Source organism: Dendropsophus ebraccatus, chromosome 1 (genome assembly GCF_027789765.1).
Source record: "Dendropsophus ebraccatus isolate aDenEbr1 chromosome 1, aDenEbr1.pat, whole genome shotgun sequence".
NCBI lineage: Eukaryota > Metazoa > Chordata > Amphibia > Anura > Hylidae > Dendropsophus > Dendropsophus ebraccatus.
Genome location: NC_091454.1, coordinates 18,840,763 through 18,863,526, shown reverse-complemented (window position 1 = coordinate 18,863,526; position 22,764 = coordinate 18,840,763). Strand labels below are relative to the sequence as shown.

Here is a 22,764-nt window from a genome sequence, read left to right as displayed (position 1 = left end):
ATATCATTATACTTGGTGCATCAGGTATTACAACAGGTGATATCATTATACTCATCAGGTATTATCACTGGGGATATAATTATACTCAGTGCATTAGGTATTATCACAGGTGATATAATTATACTTGGTGCATCGGGTATTATAACAGGTGATATCATTATACTTGGTGCATCAGGTATTACAACAGGTGATATCATTATACTCATCAGGTATTATCACAGGGGATAAAATTATACTCAGTGCATCAGGTAGTATCATAGGGGATATAATTATACTCACTGCATAAGGTATTATCACAGGTGATAAAATTATATACTCAGTGCATTAGGTATTATCACAGGTGCTCTTTTTATGGGATATCCTCCAATCCTGAACCGTTTGGTGAGCCTCGAGGACTGGAATGGAGAAGCACTGACATAGCAAACACCACAGATATGATAGACCAAGTTATTTCTAAGCAACCTCTTCTCATTAGTATCAGACCCGCAGCGGATCCTACCCCCCCCCCCCCCCCCCCCCCCAAGTCCGGCTTACCGTGATATTTACAGACCGCAGCCTCTGGATTCACCTCTTTTCTTATTCTTTCTATAGAGAGAAAATGAAAAATCAACGAATTATCATAAAATTCTTAATGTCAGCGGAAACAAGCAAAGTCCTGAAACAAAAGCCACGACGGAACAAAGATTCAGTAAAGGCTGCAAGTTTCTTTTCTCATTTCATCCGACACAGAGGGCGACTCCATGTTTAATGTGAGGCTTGTAATGGTATATACAGTAGAGGTATATTGAAAAGAATACTATGTAATTCAGAGGTAGGGAACCTTGGCTCTCCAGCTGTTGCAAAACTACAACTCCCATCATGCCTGGACAGCCAAAGCTTTAGCTGTCCAGGCATGATGGGAGTTGTAGTTTTGCAACAGCTGGAGAGCCAAGGTTCCCTACCTCTGATATAATTCAAGAAGTCCAGCGAAAAATTTTATTAAAGTATTGTTTTGCCCCCAAAAGTCATACAAATCCCCAATATACACTTATTATGGGAAATGCTTATAAAGGTCTTTTTTCCCTGCACTTACTACTGCATCAAGGCTTCACTTCCTGGATAACATGGTGATGTCACTTCATGGATAAAATGGTGATGTCACTTCCTAGATAAAAATGGTGATGTCACTTCCTGGATAAAATGGTGATGTCACTTCCTGGATAACATGGTGATGTCACTTTCTGGATAACATGGTGATGTCACTTCCTGGATAACATGGTGATGTCACTTCCTGGATAAAATGGTGATGGTAACTTCCTGGATAACATGGTGATGTTACTTCCTAGATAACATGGTGATGTCACTTCCTGGATAACATGGTGATGTCACTTCCTGGATAACATGGTTATGTCACTTCCTGGATAAAATGGTGATGGTAACTTCCTGGATAACATGGTGATGTTACTTCCTGGATAAAATGGTGATGTCACTTCCTGGATAACATGGTGATGTCACTTCCTGGATAACATGGTGATGTCACTTCCTGGAAAACATGGTGATGTCACTTTCTAGATAAAATAGTGATGTCACTTCCTGGATAACATGGTGATGTCACGACCCGACTCCCAGAACTGTGTGGGCTGTGGCTGCTGGAGAGGATGATGGCAGGGGGACACTGAGGGACACAGGGCACTGGAGGGCCATCATCCTCTCCAGCAGCCACAGCCTGCAAAGCTCTGGGAGTTGGGTCGTGACATCACCATTTTATCCAGGAAGTGACATCACCATTTTATCTAGGAAGTGACATCACCATGTTATCCAGGAAGTGACATCACCATTTTATCTAGGAAGTGACATCACCATGTTATCCAGGAAGTGACATCACCATGTTATCCAGGAAGTGACATCACCATGTTATCCAGGAAGTGACATCACCATGTTATCCAGGAAGTGACATCACCATGTTATCCAGGAAGTGATATCACCATGTTATCCAGAAAGTGACATCACCATGTTATCCAGGAAGTGAGATTACCATGTTATCCAGGAAGTGACATCACCATGTTATCCAGGAAGTGACATCTCCATGTTATCCAGGAAGTGACATCACCATGTTATCCAGGAAGTGACATCACCATGTTATCCAGGAAGTGGCCTCACCATGTTATCCAGGAAGTGAAGCCTCGATGCAGTAGTAAGTGCAGGGAAAAAAGCACTTTATAAGCATTTCCCAATAATTTTATGGTCAGATCTAAATCAACGATCAAGGACACACAAACAATTTTTCGATCGTGTCTGCAATTACACAGAACAATTATCGTCTAAATTTGAACGATATAACGATTTTTCGCAGATAATCATCCTGTGTAATAGGGCCCTTAGATAGGACAGCAGAAATCTACTGACAGAGTCACTTTAAGTATAACACAGTGTCCATTCACATCAATGAGTTAGCTGTGTAATGCTGGAAAGGACAGCTTCTCCAGGGAGAAACACTGTAACTAACAGTTCTCAGTAATTCTAGTTAACTCGGAATTCTAGTAACTGGAGACCCCCTTTAAACAGAACTATCTTTACAGTTAACCCTTTAAGGACATGGCCCATTTTCGTTTTTACGTTTTCGGTTTTTCCTCCTTGTGTTTAAAAGGCCATAGCACTTGCATTTTTCCACCTAGAAACCCACATGAGCCCTTATTTTTTGCTTCACTAATTGTACTTTGCAATTACAGGCTGAATTTTTGCATAAAGTACACTGCGAAACCAGAAAAAAATTCAAAGTGTGGTGAAATTGAAAAAAAAACCCGCATTTCTTTTATTTGGGGGAAATGTGTTTTTGCGCCATTCGCCCTGTGGTAAAACTGACTTGTTATGCATGTTCCTCAAGTCGTTACGATTAAAACGATATATAACATGTATAACTTATATTGTATCTGATGGCCTGTAAAAAATTCAAACCGTTGTTAACCAATATACGTGCCTTAAAATCGCTCCATTCCCAGGCTTATAGCGCTTTTATCCTTTGGTCTATGGGGCTGTGCGAGGTGTCAGTTTTTGCACCATGATGTGATCTTTCTATCGGTACCTTGATTGCGCATATACGTCTTTTTGATCGCTTTATATTACATTTTTTCTGGATTTGATGCGACCAAAAATGCGCAATTTTGCACTTTGGGATTTTTTTGCGCTGACGCCGTTTACCGTACGAGATCAGGAATGTGATTAATTAATAGTTCGGGCGATTACGCACGCGGCGATAGCAAACATGTTTGTTTATTTATTTATTTGTTTACTTTTATTTAAAACCTGGGAAAAGGGGGGTGATTCAGACTTTTATTAGGGGAGGGGGCTTTTTACTATTAACAACACTTTTTTTTTTACACATATACTAGAAGCCCCCCTGGGGGACTTCTAGTATATACACTGTGATCTCTCATTGAGATCTCTGCAGCATAGATATGCTGCAGAGATCCATGAGATCGGCACTCGTTTGCTTTCGGCTGCTGCAGCCGAAAACGAACGAGTGCCGAGCCGAGGACGGCGCCATCTTGGACGCGTCCCCGGCCGGCATGAGTAACGGAGATCGCTCCTCCGGGACAAGGTCCCGGAGGAGCGATCTCCCCCACTAGACACCAGGGAAACGTTGCCTCCGGTAATCGGAGGCAGCTGTCAACTTTGACAGCTGCCTCCGATTAGCTAATTAGCGGGCACGGCGATCAGACCGTGGATCGCGGCACCCGGGATCGCGGCACTTCAAAGCGGGGCCGCCGCGCGGCCCCGCTTTGAAGTGCTAGTGCGGACATATGACGTACCGGTACGTCATATGTCCTTAAGAGGTTAAAGAGTCACTGTCGTATTTTTTTTTTTTGCAGAAATCAATAGTCCAGGCGATTTTAAGAAACGTTGTAATTGGGTTTATTAGCCAAATCTGCCATTATCTGCATGTAAAAAGCCTTTTCCCAGGTCCCCCCCTCCTTCCTCTTTTTCATCCACTCTGAAAAATCTGAAAATTGTGACTTGTTGCAGGAGACGTCCCCTGTCTGTTCTAGGGAGAGGGGAGGGGGGAGGAGGAAGGAGGGAGTTAGCCGGCAGCAGAAAGCAGATAACAGAGGATTACAGGCACGGAGCTGGGTGACAGCTGTAATCCGAGCTCAGACAGGTCACTGGTGATGGTCAGAACAGATAACGGGTGAGGGATTTGTAGATTAACTCTTTGTTGTCCTGTTTTGGTCTTTTCTTTAGCTCTCTCCATAGGAGAACAATGAAGACAGGGGGGAGAGCTTCAAACTGCTTTTTCATGATAAAAATGCATTTTTCGGATAATAAACCCAATTACAAAGTTTCTTAAAATCGCCTGGACTATTGATTTCTGCAAAAAAAAATTCACGACAGTGACACTTTAACTATTATTGCTTATTCAATAATGAAAGAGCCGCTCTATATTCTGTCCAGCAAGTAAAGCTTGATAGTTTAATAAAGTGCCATGCAATATTTATTATCGTCCGATTGCCTTGTTTTATTTGTACAATCACAAAAGGGAATGGTTTAAAGTGTCACTGTCGTTTTTTTTTGCAGAAATCAATAGTCCAGCAGATTTTAGGAAACTTTGTAATTGGGTTTATTAGGCAAATCTGCCATTATCTGCAGTCAAAAAGACTTTCCCCAGGTCCCCCCTTCCCTCCTCTCTCTCATTCACTGCTCATTATCAGGAAATCTTGACTATTTTACATCTATGGAGAGGGGAGGGGGGGAGGAGGGAGATTAGTCGCCAGCAGAGAGTAGATAACAAAGGATTACACAGTGGGAGCTGTGTGAAAGCTGGTATTCAGAGGTCAGAGAGGTCAGTGCTGACTTCAGAGGAGATAGCCCGATGATGTAGCTGTAAATTAACTCTTTGTTGTCCTGTTTTGGTGTCTCATCTTCCTCCAACCCTCCCCTCTCCATAGAAAACAATGAAGACTGGGGGGATAGTTTCAAACTGCTTTTTCATGATAAAAATGCTTTTTTCGGCTAATAAACCCAATTATAAAGTTTCTTAAAATCGCCTGTACTATTGATTTCTGCAAAAAAAAATTAAATAACAGTGACACTTTAATGATACTGGTAAGATAATGATATCAGATCAGACTGTCACATATCACATTAGGCAAAGCCCCGACTCCCAATACTATAGAACTCTATCCAGTTATGGACTCCCCACCATGGTCCTTCATTGTAGATGCATACAATTCAGCACTCAGTCTCCGTGCAGGGGCTCGTGTAAAGCGCGGCATATGGAAAGCCTCAGGACCTGCGGCTCCGCTCATCCAAATGGCAGAATGCAAAGTAATGAAGATTAGCAGGAGAGCAGACAATCCGAAGAGGCCAGGCATCAAATAAGACAGAAAAGTGCTGAAAGCGATACAGCCCAGCTGCAAATGCCATTAGCGAGCAAGTCATGGGATCCAAGATACATCCCCGACTATGGGGCCAAAAACTTTTTAAGGGGTTGTGTGACATTAGGAAAAAGAGAAGAGTGTGATTCCCCCCCCCCCCCCAAAAAAAAAAAAAAGAAAACAGCGCCACTCTTGTTCTTGGGCTGTGTCTGGAATTACAAGCCAAAGTCACTTAATTAAAGGGGTACTCCTGAAAAAAAAAATCGTTTTTAAATCAACAAAGTTATACTGATGTGTCATTTACTTCTATAAAAAAAAAAAAAAAAAACAGTACTTATCAGCTGCTGTTTGTCCTGCAGGAAGTGGTGTATTCTTTCCAGTCTGACACAGTGCCATCTGTCCATGTCAGGAACTATCCAGAACAGGAGAGGTTTTCTATGAGAATTTGCTACTGGACAGTTCCTGACATGGACAAAGTTTGCAGCAGAGAGCACTGCGTCAAACTGGAAAGAATACACCACTTCCTGCAGGACATACATGAGTTGCTAAGTATTGGAAACCATGGTCCTTTAAACATCTGTATAACTTTCTGACACCAGTTGATTGGGAAAACAATTATGTCTGAGCTGCAATACTAGATACAGCCTATGGACATCAGTGGCGCTGTTTCTGCAGACAATCGCAGACTTTCCTTCTAACCACACGCAATGCTTGGACTGAGTCTGCATCTTACACGTGAATATGGTTCAACTACAATACCAGACCCAGCCTGTAAACAACAGTGGTGCTGTTTTATTTTATTTTTTTATCACAAAAAACTCCTTTGAGGGAAGGTCATTCAAGATGGAAGAGATATATTTTCTTGTTGACTCTGTATGGATTTGGGGCTACACAGCAATTCCATGAGCAGCTAGGTGTGCGGGGGGTTGGCTGGATCATTAGAATTCAGTAAATGAGTAAGGGTCACTAAGGTTAGCCCCCTCTGATCCTTGCAATATGGAGCCACTGTATAAGCCCCCCTTCACACATCAGGAAAATCCATCCGGGTTCTTTGTCAGGAAATCCGGATAGATTTCCTTGGCCTATGGGGTTCAATTGGGTATGGACACCCGTAAGGAGGGCCAAACTTTTTAGAACATATTCTATAATTGTCCAAACTTCTGTTACAGTTGGCCCATAAAACCCACTGGAAGCCCATCTTGAAACAGTCCGGAATTTTGGGTGCTTTTGCTTAGCAGTCTGGGTCAGTGCCAGCACCTGGGCAAGTACTGCCGGTGCTGACACTGGCCCTTTAACTGTATGCACTCCTAATTTGGGCAAGTACTGCCGGTGCTGACACTGGCCCTTTAACTGTATGCACTCCTAATTTGAAGCGCATACAGTTAAATGTGGTGCTGTGTTTAACAGGGCCGGGAGCCATTGGCTCCCAGCCCTGTCAATCACTTTTTATGCCTCTGTCCACAAGAGGCCGCTACCCCTGTCCCCCAAAGTTTTGTGGCTCAAAGGAAGAAGCCGGAAGGGAGCACCAGTGCAGCGGGTAAGTATGTGTTTGGGTTATTTTTCCCCTCCATTTTTAAGATCAGGAAAACCTTCCTGACATGTTAGATATTTGGGGTATATACTAAGGCTTCATCTTTAAATGACAATTCCCTTCTCCGATGTGACTGTGTAGAATTAGTTTTTCTTTTCTAGTATAATAAGTCCAGCAGAGAAAAGAAACGGTCCCCGGTCTGACAGATCTGACAATTTCAGCGATGGACTCTTCAAAAGAGCGGCTGATCTATCCGTGAAATGATGCCTTCCCATTAAGTGTGACAAATGTTATATTGGACCGCCACGAATTGCAGACAAACAAAAAGGGACGTTCAAAGGAGGAGATCAGACTGGCTTTCATGTGCTGGTAACATAGCAGGAAGATATCTTAGCAGGGATGGTCAGTCATGTTAGCCAAGCGGAGAATTTAGAAGCCAACATCAAGGAAGTGGAAATAATTCAGTCACTCACTAAACAATGCACAATCTACTACTGAGGTCTCGCTTCTTAGGGTGCGTTCACATGTGGCATAGCTTTCCTATGGCATAGTCACGCCAGATCAAAAAGATCGGTTCTGTGCCCTGTTTCAGCCTTGTATTTGATGTTCCTATTCGGGATGGCATCAGATCATTGGAATTAAACTTTACAAAAAAAGTGCAATTTACTTCTATTAAAAAATGTCAAGTCTTCCAGTACTTATCAGTTGCTGTATGTCCTGCAGGAAGTGGTGTATTCTTTCCAGTCTGAAACAGTGCTCTCTGCTGCCACCTCTGTCCATGTCAGGAACTGTCCAGAGCAGTAGCAAATACCCATAGAAAACCTCTCCTGCTCTAGACAGTTCCTGACATGGACAGAGGTGGCAGTAGAGAGCACTAGAAGTACAAATCTCTGGCACTTTCTGGTACCAGTTCATTTGAAAGAATTTTTTTTGTGACCTACCCCTTTAAAGGGGAATTTTTTTTTCCCGAAGAACAATTTTATATTAATATCCAAGGGCTTGCCGTAATTCAATGTACTATTCTGAGCTACTCTTCTCACCCACTGTTGGTTTTTCCGAGCAATATCAGACGATAGTTGTGGTCCTATTAAAGAATAGGGGATTGTGCAAACATCCCCTCGAAGATGAACGTTGAAGTCTTCATTTGGAAGTAGAGTAAAATTCCCATTATCGTATGGGTAAATGTCCGTAATATGGATCCAAAATATGGACGTACAGTGAAACCTTGAATTACGAGCATAGGGGGAGACTTATCAAACATGGTGTAAAGTGAAACTGGCTCAGTTGCCCCTAGTAACCAATCAGATTCCACCTTTCATTCCTCACAGACTCTTTGGAAAATGAAAGGTGGAATCTGATTGGTTGCTAGGGGCAACTGAGCCAGTTTCACTTTACACCATGTTTGATAAATCTCCCCGATAATTTGTGCTGGGAACGTGCTTGTAATCCAAATTACTCGTATATTAAAGCAAATATTTTTATAAGAAATCATTGAAACGCAGATGATTCGTTCCGCAACCTGAAAATAGGATAGGTAAGGTGTTCTGTATTAATAAAGAATAAGGAACACTGTATCAGCAAAGAAAGGGTTAATCAGTTAACTCTCTCTCCACACACAACTCCCCAGGTGGCTGCAAAACCTGCTGGTGCTGATTCTAGTGCCGGCTGCCTGGACCAGCTATAGGTGAAGGGGTTAATTCAGGGGTCAGAGGGAAGCAGTGTCATGGGGACGTATTACACGGGGCGATTATCGTTGGAAAAATCGTTAGAACGTTCGGATTTCGTGTAATGGCAGGCAATAATTAAACGACCAACGAGAAACGGGGATTGGAGAAGAGACGGCAGGTGACCAATCACCAGCAGTATTGGTCAGGTAACATTGGGTTAAAATGAGAGGGCTTTCTACCCAGTACAGTATCCGGATGGAAATACGGGGGCTTAGGGGCCTATTCCACGGAGCGATAATCGGCCGAATCATCCCGATTTGGTCGATTATTGCTCTGTGGAATAGAGAGAACGATCAGCCGATGATCGTGTCATCGGCTGATCGTTCATTTAGGTTCAGACCTAAAATCATCGGTCGCCACCCGCGCATCGCACATCGCATCGCGACCGGCGATTTCAGCAGCACCATACATTACCTGTCCAGGCTGCAGGTCTTCTTCTTCCTCCCGGAACTGACAGACTGCTCAGCCACGGCCAGTGATTGGCTGAGCGGTCTGTCAGTTCAGACAGGCCGCTCCGAAGCTGCTGCAGCGCGGCATCGGGAAGAAGAAGGAGAAGTCCTGCGCCTGGACAGGTAATGTATGAAACAAGGGCTGCAAGGACATCGGTAATGATGTCCTTGCAGCCCTCGCTAAACGATTGTCGGGCCGTGGAATAGGCCCAGTAAACGAGCGCCGATCTAACAGATCCTGCGCTCTGCTTCTCCCCAGGTCCCGCGCGCTGCAGCTTCAGAGCAGCCTGTCTTAGCTGACAGGCTGCTAAGCCAATCACTGGCCGGGACTGCCGCGGCCAGTGATTGGCTGATCGGCCTGTCAACTAAGACAGGCCGCTCTGTAGCTGCAGCGCGTGGGACCCTGGGAGAAGCGGACCGCAAGAAGAGCCCTGGACCATGGATATGTAATGTATGCAGCTTAAGCAAGGGCTGCAAGGACATCGGTAATGATGTCCATGCAGCCCTTGTTAAACGATTATCGAGTTGTGTAATATGCCAAGTAAACGAGCGCCGATCTAGCTCGTTTACAGTTATTATCGGGCCCCCATTGGGCAGTGTAATAGTACCATAACTAATGGGGGTCCCAGTGGCTGGGCCCCTAATGATCAGCTATCCTGTTCATAAGGGATAACTATTAATTTGGGGACAACCACGTCGAAGAGATGGAGAAAATTTTTTTTTAAAATGGGTGGGCTGACTGGGTTAAAATAGGGGGAAAAAGCAATCATTGATGCAGTTCTGACAGTGGCCTGGTTCCATCTCTACACATATGTCCAATTAGCCAATCACAGGCTGAGGTCAGTCACCACAGGGCCAGTGATTGGCTAAAAAGGTATACCAGGTGGGTTGTGATGGATCCAGGGAGGCGGCGGCAGCTGTAATTTGCAAAGTTTAACTTTTTGAACTTTTTTTTACCCATACAGTTTATCTGTCCCAGTTTTATTATGATTTTATGTTCATGTCTGAAGACGAATCCAAGACAGATCCCATAAGATTATCCGGCATCGACGTTCCAGACCTCGTGAAGCTGAGAGTCATTACGGGAGTGCGGTTTAATTACGGAATAGGGGGAGTCGTTACAGATTAATAGAGGCCGTTACCTTTTACAACGCCTACATTATCTTTTCACACCACTTTAACACAAAGTTAAGAATATTAAAAACCATTTTACAGCAGAAACCGGCATATGATGAAGTAGCAGAAACAGCAGAAGAAGTGGATGGGAAATTTGTGGCAACTGCGTTTATTTCCTGGTGGGCATGGTCACCCAGGAGTCCTGCATGGCAAATCCACTTGGGTAAGTAGGGGGGTCCCACTGGATGCCTTAGCAGGTCAGGGTTTGGGGGGTGTTATCGAGCATGCCATATTCTGATTTAGGTGAATCAGGCAGCTCTGTGATGGGTACTGTGATGTGGATAGTATGAACCTCTCTGTTATAGGGCACTGTAATGGGTACCTGTGATGTGGATAGTGTGACCCGTTCCATTATAGAGCACTGTCATGGGCACTGTGATGTGGATGGTGTGACCTGCTTTGTTATAAGGCACTGTGATGTGGATCACAGTGTGACCCATTCCATTATAGAGCACTGTCATGGGCACTGTGATGTGGATAGTGTGACCCGCTCTGTTATAGGGCACTGTGATGGGTACTGTGATGTGGATGGTGTGACCTGCTTTGTTATAAGGGACTGTGATGTGGATGATAGTGTGACCCACTCTGTTATAGGGCACTGTCCTGGGTACTGTGATGTGGTTTGTGTAGCCCCCTCTTCTATAGGGCACTGTGATGGGTATTGTGAAGTGGATGGTGTGACCTGCTTTGCTATAGGGCACTGTGATGTGGATGGTGTGACTAGCTTTGTTATAGGGCACTGTGATGGGTACTGTGCTGTGGAAAGTGTGACCCTCTTTGTTATAGGGCACTGTGATGGGAATTGTGAAGTGGATGGTGTGACCTGCTTTGCTATAGGGCACTGTGATGGGTACTGTGATGTGGAAAGTGTGACCTGCTCAGTTATAGGGTACTGTGATGTGGATAGTGTGACCTGCTCTGTTATAGGGCACTGTGATGGGTACTGTTATGTGGATAGTGTGACCTGCTCTATTATAGGGCACTGTGATGGGTACTGTGATGTGGATAGTGTGACCTGCTCTATTATAGGGCACTGTGATGGGTACTGTGATGTGGATAGTGTGACCTGCTCTATTATAGGGCACTGTGATGGGTACTGTGATGTGGACAGTGTGACCCGTTCCATTATAGGGCACTGTGATGGGTACTGTGAGGTGGATAGTGTGACCTGCTCTGTTATAGGGCACTGTGATTGGTATTGTGATGTGGATAGTGTGACCTGCTCTGTTTTATAGTGTACTGTGATGGGTACTGTGATGTGGATAGTGTGACCTGCTCTATTATAGGGCACTGTGATGGGTACTGTGATGTGGACAGTGTGACCCGTTCCATTATAGGGCACTGTGATGGGTACTGTGAGGTGGATAGTGTGACCTGCTCTGTTATAGGGCACTGTGATTGGTATTGTGATGTGGATAGTGTGACCTGCTCTGTTTTATAGTGTACTGTGATGGGTACTGTGATGTGGATAGTGTGACCTGCTCTGTTATAGGGCACTGTGATGGGTACTGTGAGGTGGATAGTGTGACCTGCTCTGTTATAGGGCAGTGTGATAGGTACTGTGATGTAGTTAGTGTAGTTAGTTAGCGTGACCCATGCCTAATGCTCCTGCGAGGTCGATGGGCGCGAGATTTAACTAATTGCCAACTAATCATTTGTCCGTCAGTTATTGAAGGTGTATGGGGGTCTCAGCCATTGACTGATCACTGAATTGGGGGCTGAGTAACAGGTCTGGGGGAGGGGGGAGGTTACACAAGACACCCAGATGTGAAGCTGACTCCTCCACCAGGAATCCAGCTATCCTGCCGCTACATCATCGCTGCCGGGATCGGTGCTGGAAATTATTAGTATCTGGTAACATGAAAACACAACAGCAAGATGAGAAAAATGCTACAGAGATAATACACGCCAGTAACCAGTCACAGGACGGCCGCACTGTACATGTGGCAATAAAAAGTATTTACTCCACCCCCCCGCCAACCAATAAGATGGAAACCTAAGTCAAACTAATACTTATGGCCAAGTGTGAAGACAGACTATCAATTAAAAAAAAAATGGAATACCCCTTTAAAAAAAAAAAAAACATAATTATCAAGGCCCATTGTATTTGTTTAAAAGTTCATTTAAGGTGGACCAGCTCCTTAAATATGGGAGTAAAAAGATTTGTGATGGAATAAAGATAGATTTAAAGGGGATATCCAGGGTTAGAAAAACATAGCTGCTTACTTCCAAGAACAACCTTATCCCTGTCCCCAGTATGGGAGCAGAGCTGTAATACCACACACAGCCTGATGACAGGGATGGCGCTGTATTGGGAAGAAGGAAGCTATGTTTGCAAAAACTATCTTAAATAACCCCTTTAAGATGGAATAAAGGATTTAAAGGGGTTATCCAGTGCTACAAAAACATGGCCACTTTTGCCCCTCTCTTGTCTCCAGATTGAGTGGGGTTTAAAAACTCAGTTCTATTGAAGTAAATGGAGCTTAATTGCAAACCACACCTGACCTGGAGACAAGAGAGGGGGAAAGTGGCCATGTTTTTGTAGCACTGGATAACCCCTTTAAGATGGAATGGCTTAGTAAGTATATATGTCTTTTGCTGCGTTTACACGAAACGATAATTGGCCCGATCGTACGATTAACAATGTCGGAGTAACGATTTTTTTTTCATAACAATCAGCGTTTAGACGGTACGATATATCGTACGAAAATTCGTTTTGCGATTGCTTAAGCCTATCTCACCCATTGGTTAAATCGGCGAACAACTGTTTACACTGAACAATCTGCGAATTTTTTGCAAACGATGAACGACGATTTTAGAACATGTTGTAAGATCAAAATGAACGATTCTCGTTCGTCGTTTGATCGTTTGCAGCGTTTACACGTACGATTATCGTTCAAATTCGATCGTTATCGTACGAATTCACACGATAATCGTTCCGTGTAAATGCAGCATTAGGGTGATAGATCAGCTCTTTAAATGTTAAAAGAAGTACTTTAAAGATGAAATGGCTAAACATGAAGATAGATTTAAGGTGGAATAACTAACTATGCTGATAATAAGATTTAAGGTGGAATAGCTTTTTAAATACAAAGAAAAATTGATTAAAAAAGGTTAACTAAGAAGATAGATTTAAGGTGGAACAGATCTTAAAATATGAAGATGAATGGATTTAAAGGGGTTATCCAGTGCTACAAAAACATGGCTACCTGCTTCCAGAGAAGGCTTCACTCTTGTCTCCAGCTTGGGACGGGTTTTGCTGTTCAGTTCCATTAAAATAAATGGAGCTTAATTGCAAACCGCACCTGAACTGGACACAAGAGTGATGTTGTCTCTGAAAGAAAGTGGCCATGTTTTTGTAGCACTGGATAACCCCTTTAAGGTGGAATTATTCTTCATGTCAGAACTTTTCCCATTATAGTCAACAGTTATTTTTGTCTTTCTCCCCTGTGATTATAGCACAAAAATACATTTAATAGGTTTTCGGAGAACAATGAAAGTTAATCCACCTTGCAGAATCTGCATGTGTAACAGTCCACAAGCGAGCCGTAAATTAATAAGTCACTCATAAAAGGCCGCCGTCCGACTCTGAGAAAATACTGTGTTATTTTTGGCACAATTACCGCCTGATAATAACGGTTTCATAAATTATAACCAGTTGGTCATTTGCCCGGGAATGAAAACTTGTTATGAAAAAATGCAGAAATAGGAAATCCGTAAAAGAATCCCTGTTCTAAAAGAAATGACCATTCTGTAATTTTTTGAATTGTTTAAAACTATAAAAATGTAAAAAGTTTTATAGGAAGACAAGAGTTTTTGTATCTCTAAAAGGGCAAAGCCAACAGAAAACGGGCGGACTCTTAGGGTGGTATTAGACGGGCCGATGGGGGACTGATAATAACAGTAAACAAGTGCCGATCTGCTAGATCGCCGCTCTTTTACAGGGCCTATTACACAGCCCGATAATCGTTTTACAGGGGCTGCATGGACATCGTTACGTGTATAAAGCAACAATGATAAGGTTAAAGGTCGCACAGATGATCGAATCTTGCAAAGGCCCAGCAAACAAGCATCGGTTATCAAGATCACTATTTGTTATCTGGAGTCCAATGGATATATAGAAGGGCCTAATAGGTGCAGTGCCAACCTGTAGGACCCTAACTTATCATCAGAACGGGGGTTCTATGGGCAGGACTTGACATTTTTTTTTAAATCTGTCAGCTATATATAATACTCACAGCTATTCCTCCTGGTCCCCTTGCCCTACACACATGGATATTTGGAGTTCATGCTTTCTGAATAGGGAAACATCTCTCATGACAGCTAAAGTTTCAGACATGTTGAAATCTAAGTGCCCAATCCAGGTATGGCAGACATGGAAAATCATCTGCACCCATTGACTTCATCGGGCCTCCTGACTTTTTCTTAAGGTTGGGCATGTTGGGTTTCAACTGACCTGCTCAATTGTTCTCAGAGATAAACCACCACCAGAGCAGTCTGGCAGCGGCCTACCCCTACTTTCTCCACTGAGAACAGTTGAACATTTGGCCAGGATAATGTAATGTAACAAAGGTGTATGGGTACCCTACGGTATTGGGTCAGCCATTGCTTGGTACATAGCACATGTCGATGGCAAGAGACAACTTTTCTAATACAATAGTACTAAAATGACGGTGTACAATAGTCTACAGACTATGGAACAACGTATGGAAACCAAGACGGAGATAAGCCCACCAGAGGATCCTCCATTAGGGCCTAGGATTTGATAGAATAATGGTCCCCCAAGAAGACCAGCAGAAGACAACCCCAAAGGAGACCTATCACAATATTGTATCCCAAAGGTACAGCAAAAGAGAAAGACAAACCCAAACCGCCATGACATAATATGTCCCAAAGACTGACAAGAAGACAACTCCAACGTCCCGGAAGACCATCGGAAGAAAAATCTAAGATGGACCTGACACAGTGATGAGTCATAAAGTTCGCCGATAGTATACTGACACAGTAATGGGTCATAAAGGTCCAACCCTCGAGTTGAACTGAAACAATAAAGGTCCCAAATAGGGATGGTCCGAACCTGCCGAGGTTCGGGTTCGTATGAACCCGAACGCTCGGCAGCAGATTCCCGCTGTCTGCCCGCTCCGTGGAGTGGGCGGATACAGCGGGAGGAACGCCTGGAAAACTAGGATATAGCCTATGGCTATGGCTGTATCCCAGTTTTCCAGGCGGTCCTCCCGCTGGATCCGCCCACTCCACGGAGCGGGCAGACAGCGGGAATCATTACCGAGGGTTCGGACCATCCCTAGTCCCAAATGCTTGAGGAAACAATAACCCAAAAATAGACCTAAAATATAATGGTGCCTAAAGTGCCACATGAACCATTTCTTAATGGTTGGCGTCCATTTTAAGTCATCATTGAGGGGCCGTTAGTGATAATTTCATTGGCCACACAAAAGATGCGATCAGCTGACGAACAATCATTTTCTCATTCCTCAGCCAATAGCTACTTCATAGTCGGGAACGAGCATTCTTTCCAACACTTATTCGCCCTAATCCGTAAGGGTAAAAGGACCTTAAGGGGGAGATTTATCAAACTGGTGTAGAGTAGAATTGGCTCAGTTGCCCCTAGCAACCAATCAGATTCCACTTTTCTTTCCCACAGATTGTTTGGAGAACGAAAGTTGGAATCTGATTGGATGCTAGGGGCAACTGAGCCAGTTTCACTTTACACCAGTTTGATAAATCTCCCCCTAAGTGTCTATTGACCCTTTATCACTCTTACTTTATGGCGCTGAGCATACATGAGGGGTGTGGCCAATGGGATTCCAGTCCAACAGTGAAGCCAATAAACAGAGGAAATATTTGAACAGTCAATGCCAATGTAAATAGACTTCTGCAGCCGTCGTTATCAAAGGCTAAAACTTTATCGAAAAAATTTCTTTCATTTCAATGACGGGGACATTCTAGAAAAGTATCACAGATGCTGTTCCCCCGGCAGCTGAGAATGCGGCAGCACCAGCCATAACTTTCATCACTCACTTCCCTCATTAACCCTATAATGGGCTGGCGATTTTATCGACCAATTAACTACTGCCTCCTTATGGCAGCTGATGGCTGAGCAATAGACCAGCTGTGTCTATGCAAATCCAACTGTGCTCGAGGTCATTGTCCACTCTCACACGTTCACGACTCCCATGAAGCTGCAACGTCTCAGGCTAAATATAGTATAGTCCTAATGAAAAAAAGCTGGAAAGCTTACACAACCACAGGAAATTTCCTACTTAAATTGATTATATGGATCACATAACTGTTGGCTGTTGCATTTTTTAAAATAAATTCCTTAAATTAAAGGGGTACTCCTGCAAAAATGTTTTTTTCTTTCAAATCAAGTGGTGTCAGAAAGTTTTGTCTTCGAGTTTTGTCTTCCAGTACTTATCAGCAGCTGTATGTCCTGCAGGAAGTGGTGTATTTGTTCCAGTCTGACACAGAGCTCTTGGCTGACACCTCTGTCCGTGTCAGGAACTGTCTAGAGCAGTAGCAAATCCCCATAGAAAACTTTTCCTACTATGGACAGAGGTGGCAGCAGAGAGCACTGTGTCAGACTGGAAAGAATACACCACTTCCTGCAGGACATACAGCAGCTAATACGTACTGGAAAGCTGGTCACTGGGGCAACAGATTAGGAATCCCAACAGTGTTGAGGATGGAATCCCTTCAGGAGTGTAGACAGGTAAGTTGATGACATTGCCTTCATCAGTTGCATTCTGAGAATTAGTCTTGTAGTAAAGACTAATTGGGGTGTGTCTGTCAACAGGCCTGCTGACTGTTTCCAGTGGCAACCAGCAGAATTATAATTTCAGATCTGAAGTAAAATACTGGAGACTAGAGATGAGCCTTACTCTAGCATGCTCGAGTCAGATAGTTCGGCATCTGAATACTGGTGGCTGTAGAAGTTGTATGCAGCCCTAGGGAGTCCTAAAAAATGTGGATACAGCCTATGGCTCCCCGGAGCTAAGCGCCCTCTTTCTGGCTGTCTTTAGAGACAACAGAGGTGCTTAGGGGCCTATTTCACGGAGCGATTAATCGGCCGAATCAGCTCAATTCGGCTGATTATAGCTCTATGGAATCGAGACAACGATCAGCCGATGATCGTGTCATCGGTTGAACGTTTATTTAGGGTCAAACCTAAAATCATCGAGCACCGACCACGCATCGCTGCATTGAATAGCGCTGCACGGCGGGCAACCGACGATTTCAGCAGCACTATACATTACCTAACCATGTTGCAGGGCTTCTCCTGCACTCCTCTTCCTCCCGATCCCACGTGCAGCAGCAGCTTCGGTGTGGCCTGTTGGCTGACAGACCGCTCAGCCAATCACTGGCTTGGACTGCCAGTGATTGGCTGAGCGGTCTGTCAGCTCAGACAGGCCGCACCAAAGCTGCTGCTGCACGCAGGATCGGGAGGAAGAGGAGTGCAGGAGAAGCCCTGCAACATGGTTAGGTAATGTATGGTGTTTAACAAGGGCTGCAAGGACATTGGTAACGATGTCCCTGCAGCCCTCGCTAAACGATTATCGGGCCATGGAAAAGGCCCAGTAAACGAGCACCGATCTAGCAGATCGGCGCTGGTTTACATTATTGATCAGGCCGTGGAATAGGACCCTTAGAACATGCCCCCCTCTTGTCTCAAAAATTATACTGTGAGAGGGCCAGAGGGAGGAAGTGAAGCACGGGAGAGCAGACCTTTTCTTCTCCCTGGATATCCCCTTTAAGCATTGCATGTGTTTAGAGATAGTAATTTGCAGCTTTTCAAAAATCCTCCAATAGGTGGTTGGCGATGAGTGCGAATCCAGTCAGCTCCAGTCTGATCATTCGGCATTTGTATACCGGTGGCTGAAGTGGTTGGATGCAGCCCTAGGGAATCCTGGAAAACATGGATAGAGCTGTAGGCCATAAGCTGTATCCATGTTTTCCAGAACTCCCTTCGGCTGCATCCAACTCCTTCAGCCACCAGTATACAAATGCCTAATGATCAGACGTACTCTATCCGCTCTCATCTCTCGAGGTTTACAAAATCCACAAGGCAAGATGAACCAACCTCTATGTTTCTAGATGTTGGACACCACAGTGGATAGATCAGTAAACTAAAACCAATAACCCGGCCACAACCAGCGTTAATAGTTTTGATAAGTTCCTCTGAATTCTGCTGTTTAGCCAAAGCCGATCCCGTTCCGTAATGTTGTCCTAGTTCCTTCCTGCAGATCTGCGTAGAGAGTTAAGCATCGTCCTCAGCTGCCATATCAGATTTATTTTTATAGCGCAAACAACCCAGACGGACAATGGCTTTGTTGAGCCGTGTTCTAGGAATCCGATGATAAAAAACATCAGGACAGGAAGCCGGCGTACTTAAGAGAATGAACGAGGCCTCAATGTTTATCAACACATTTCATATTCTGTCTCTACGCCGGCCGTAAAACCCTCTCGGAGGAACGTCTTATCACATCAGATGTGCAGTAAAGTTAAGTGGAAAAATAAATAAATCTGCAACTGCGCATATTCCGTAGTAAATAAACAATACGCTTATCAGAAAGAAGATATGGAGGACTATTTATAACAATGGGAAACGGATTCCCGTGGCAGAATCGGCATGTTTTACGGAGATGTCATAGAGATTGCTCTAAATCGAAAGAGATTCTAATAAAAAAAATAAATCTAGGTGGTAAGTTAGCTTCTTGATGCCAGTACACGATCTGTAACTATGCCCCCATTTATCAGTAGTATTGGTGCCCCCATTTGGGGAATAGGAACCTTCATTTATAGCATTGGTGTTCTTATAGGTGCCCAAATAGGGTCTAGGCCAAGCTGCAACTGCAACCTCTGATCCTTCTAGAACCTTCAGCCCTCTATCTATTGCAAAACTACAATTACCATCATGCCTAGACAGCCAAAAAATTGGCTTTGGCTATCCAGGCCTGAAGGGAATTGCAGTTCTGCAACAGCTTGAGTACAGGTTCCCCATCCCTGTTCTATAGGTATGATTCTGCCTGGAGGAAACTGTAGAGGAAGGGTCATGTGACCTACGACATGCCTTCAGTTGTGTAGTATAGGTCTCTTTTTAAACAGATGTCTCACCAACATGAAACAATCACTGTTGTTTCCAACATTTTCCCTCCATGTGATAGGATATGTGATCCCTAACGTATTTGTAAATCCAGCTTGGCCAATAGGTGTCTCACTTCTCGGCAATCTGCTGTTCACAAACTGTTGTTAGGGAGATTCTGTCTCTAGTAGCAGAGATACTGTTGCAAATAAACAAACAAACTGAAGTTTAGTAGGTAATTTGTAATACTTAATTTGCCCAGTGGGGGTGCTGTAGAGAAATGAAACACTTGCTGCTGAGCTCTTCTACAGATTACAGTTGATACCCGGGCGTCTCAGCAGTAATATACTTTATTACCTATCTTTTTAAAAAAACAAAAACAAAGAGATTGTCTAAAGTGGGCAACCTCTTTAATTTTATTCTGACTGGAGGGAGAACCCTTTTAATAAAAGTCTATTTTGACAGGGAAACTTTCAGTGTCACAAGAAGGTTGGGGCATTTATGAAGGCCTGTTGTGCCCCAGATTGCCCTCCTTAAAGTGGATTGAGCATGTGCTCTATTTTTTTTACCGAACACACAGGGTAAATATGCCGACCCTGGGGGGTCGAGTTACATAGCAGTTTTTGTGTATAGAGCCCTTTTGTTTCTTTCTGCTATTATGTGAGCTTCAAACAGGTGTGTGCTCACCCAGGAGTGCCAATAGCTCAGGCAGAAGCCCGATCAGCAGATCCGTCTATTCATCATTGCTCATCATTAACAGGTCTGGACTAGCGCTCCATAGACACGGGAAACTCGCATGGAATGTGCAGACTGTTTCAAAGTCAGTCCAAGTCACGGAAAAGAAAAATAACTGTTAGGACTTTAATTTTCTTGGACATTTGAAAAATTTTGGCCGGTTTGTCTATGATCGTTAAAATTCTTTCCATCCTCCGAAAAGGCCAAAAACACACACTGGTCCCTCCAACAATCCTGTATTTCCCTGGAATACCACATATTACATTTTAGTTATAGGAGGGGGGCCATTTTACCATATAAGAAGACACCATTATCAATGGCACATAGAAGTAGGGTAAGCTGTGGCTAGACAGATCTGGCGGCAGCTTATCTTTCCAAGAACAAAGGGGTCAGGCAGTGAAAATCCATCATGTCTGACCCCTACCTGTATGTCCTGGAGATATATGGTTAGACAGGAAGGTGCCATAGACTCAAGGCTCGGAATAAGTTCAATTATGGCCATGCGCTAGAGGTTTTAGTGGAAAAAAATAATCCTATTTGAACGTTCTCCACTCTGAGCTTTCACATCCCCGCCCTTCACTTCTCTCTAAAAAGGAACCTGCAGAACTTGCCACACAGCCATAATAGTAAGACTTTTTAAAAACTTGTTTAACACAATTGTATAGCAGTCTCAGTTTAACCCCTTGGGCTGTAGTGAAACCAATAAACAATTGGTGAAGATAAAATTGAATATTTAAGGCTTTTTATGAAAACATAAAGACCTAGTATAAGGGTCCTATTCCACGGGCCAATGGGGGCCCGATCAATAATGTAAACGAGCGCTGATCTGCTAGATCGGCACTCGTTTACTGGGCCTATTACACGGCCCGATAATCGCTTAGCGAGAGCTGCAGGGACATTGTTAACAATGTCTTTGCAGCCCTTGTTTAAACACCATACATTACATAGCATGTTGCAGGTCTTCTCCTGCGCTCCTTCTTCCTTCCGATCCTGCGGCCTGTCTGAGCTGACAGACCGTTCAGCCAATCACTCGCGGCGGCGGTCCTGGCCAGTGATAGGCTGAGCGGTCTGTCAGCTCAGACAGGCCGCACCGAAGCTGCTATTGAACGCGGGACCAGGAGGAAGACGGAGTGCAGGAGAAGACCTGCAACATGTTTAGGTAAAGTATGGTGCTTGTGAAATCGTCGGTGGCCCGCCACGCATTGCTATTCCATGCAGCGATCAGTGCCCGATGGTTTTAGGTTTGAACCTAAAAAAACGATCAGCCGATGACACGATCATCGGCTCATAGTTGTCTCTATTCCTCCGTGGAATAGGGCCCTAAATCAACAGGATTGCATTAACCACTGCAAGGTGGATTATAGTGAATTCATAAAAATAGAACCCATGATGCCAATTCAAAGTCCCCAAAATGTTTGGATTGCTTTTAGCCTACGAGTTTAGTTCTGGGTCCATCGGTTTAAGGGTTCTTGCCCCTTGTCAGTACAGAGCAGGATACCGGTTAGTTAGAGAAATGTCTTCATGTGCCCATACACCTTAGACCTTTGTCAGGTTCGGCCAGTTGTCTGCAGTATATGACGACCTCTGAACTCTTCACCAACAGATGATGTCGGTGGAGAGAATGGTTGAGCATGTTGGATATTCACCACTCTACACTGTTGTTATAGGAGGGATAAACTGGTGCCAGAGCTGTATTTCTATCTCAACTTTTTGCCCCCTATGCATAGGATAGGGGATAACAAGCTGATCTCTAAGTGGTGGGACCACCCACCAATCCTACGAACGGTGATGCAGTCATCGGAGAGGATTGGTGGGAATGGTGGAGGTCCTGGTGGTTGGACTCCAAGCGATCTTTTTGTTATCCCTAACAAGCTAAGAAAGAACACTCCTTTAATCCTTCCTATAAAGAACACAGGAACATTTGGCCATGCCAAACACCCCTCGAGTGTACAAGTGTATTTAGGGGAAGGGATCAGGAGCTTTCGTCTGACAGCTATCTTATGTGTATGCTCTTAAGTGTGTAACTGAATACAGAAGGAAGAGAGCTAATTTGCATATATATATATATTTGTTTTTTTTCCCATGGAACTTTGCTTGAAAATAAGTCTCCATAGTCTACTTAGTCTTTTTAATGAGCTGCATCATTCAACATTTGCTCTTCATTACTTCAAGTCCAGTAGCTACCAAAAATAGTTCCGTCATCATCCAATGTATGTCCAGCTGTCACGTAGTGCAAATCACCATCTCTTGGCCACACACTAAATAAAGACAACTGTTAGGAAACCAGGGACCTCAATGTAAGCAGCTCCATCTAAACAGGATGCAAACTCTCAACCTCCTCCTGGTCCCTAAAAGACCCTCGCAGTTGAAACATTTTTTATGTATTGGATAATAAATACTGAAAGCAACAACAATAAAAAAACAAGCCTGCCCGAGTCTGACCTTTCAGCATTTAGATACCAGTGGCTGAAGAAGTTGAATGCAGCCATAGGCTATGTTCATACTATGTAAGAGACCGGCCGTTCTGTGCCCCAGCCGGGTCACGGAACGGCTGGTCACTGAAAAGATCATCCTGGCCGGTACTGCAGTACCGGCCGGATGATCTTTAGCGCCGCAGAGTTCTGAGGCGGGCGCAACCGTTCGCGCACGCATCAGAACTCCCCACAGCACACATTGGAGCATGCGGCCGGATCCG

At 44.1% G+C, this 22,764-nt stretch overlaps 1 protein-coding gene across 5 annotated transcripts in view; it reads right to left on the bottom strand.

The window, feature by feature from the left end:
* Positions 1–22,764, bottom strand: part of TSPAN9 (tetraspanin 9) — a 352,108-nt gene that overhangs the window by 280,929 nt on the left and 48,415 nt on the right. For 4 of the 5 annotated variants that reach the window (XM_069968581.1, XM_069968550.1, XM_069968557.1 and 1 more), the window contains exon 2: positions 535–585. The gene's annotated coding sequence lies outside the window, so the exon portion shown is untranslated. Of the gene's footprint in view, positions 1–534; positions 586–7,922; positions 8,007–22,764 lie in introns of those variants that run through there. The other variant, XM_069968565.1, reaches the window with a different exon arrangement.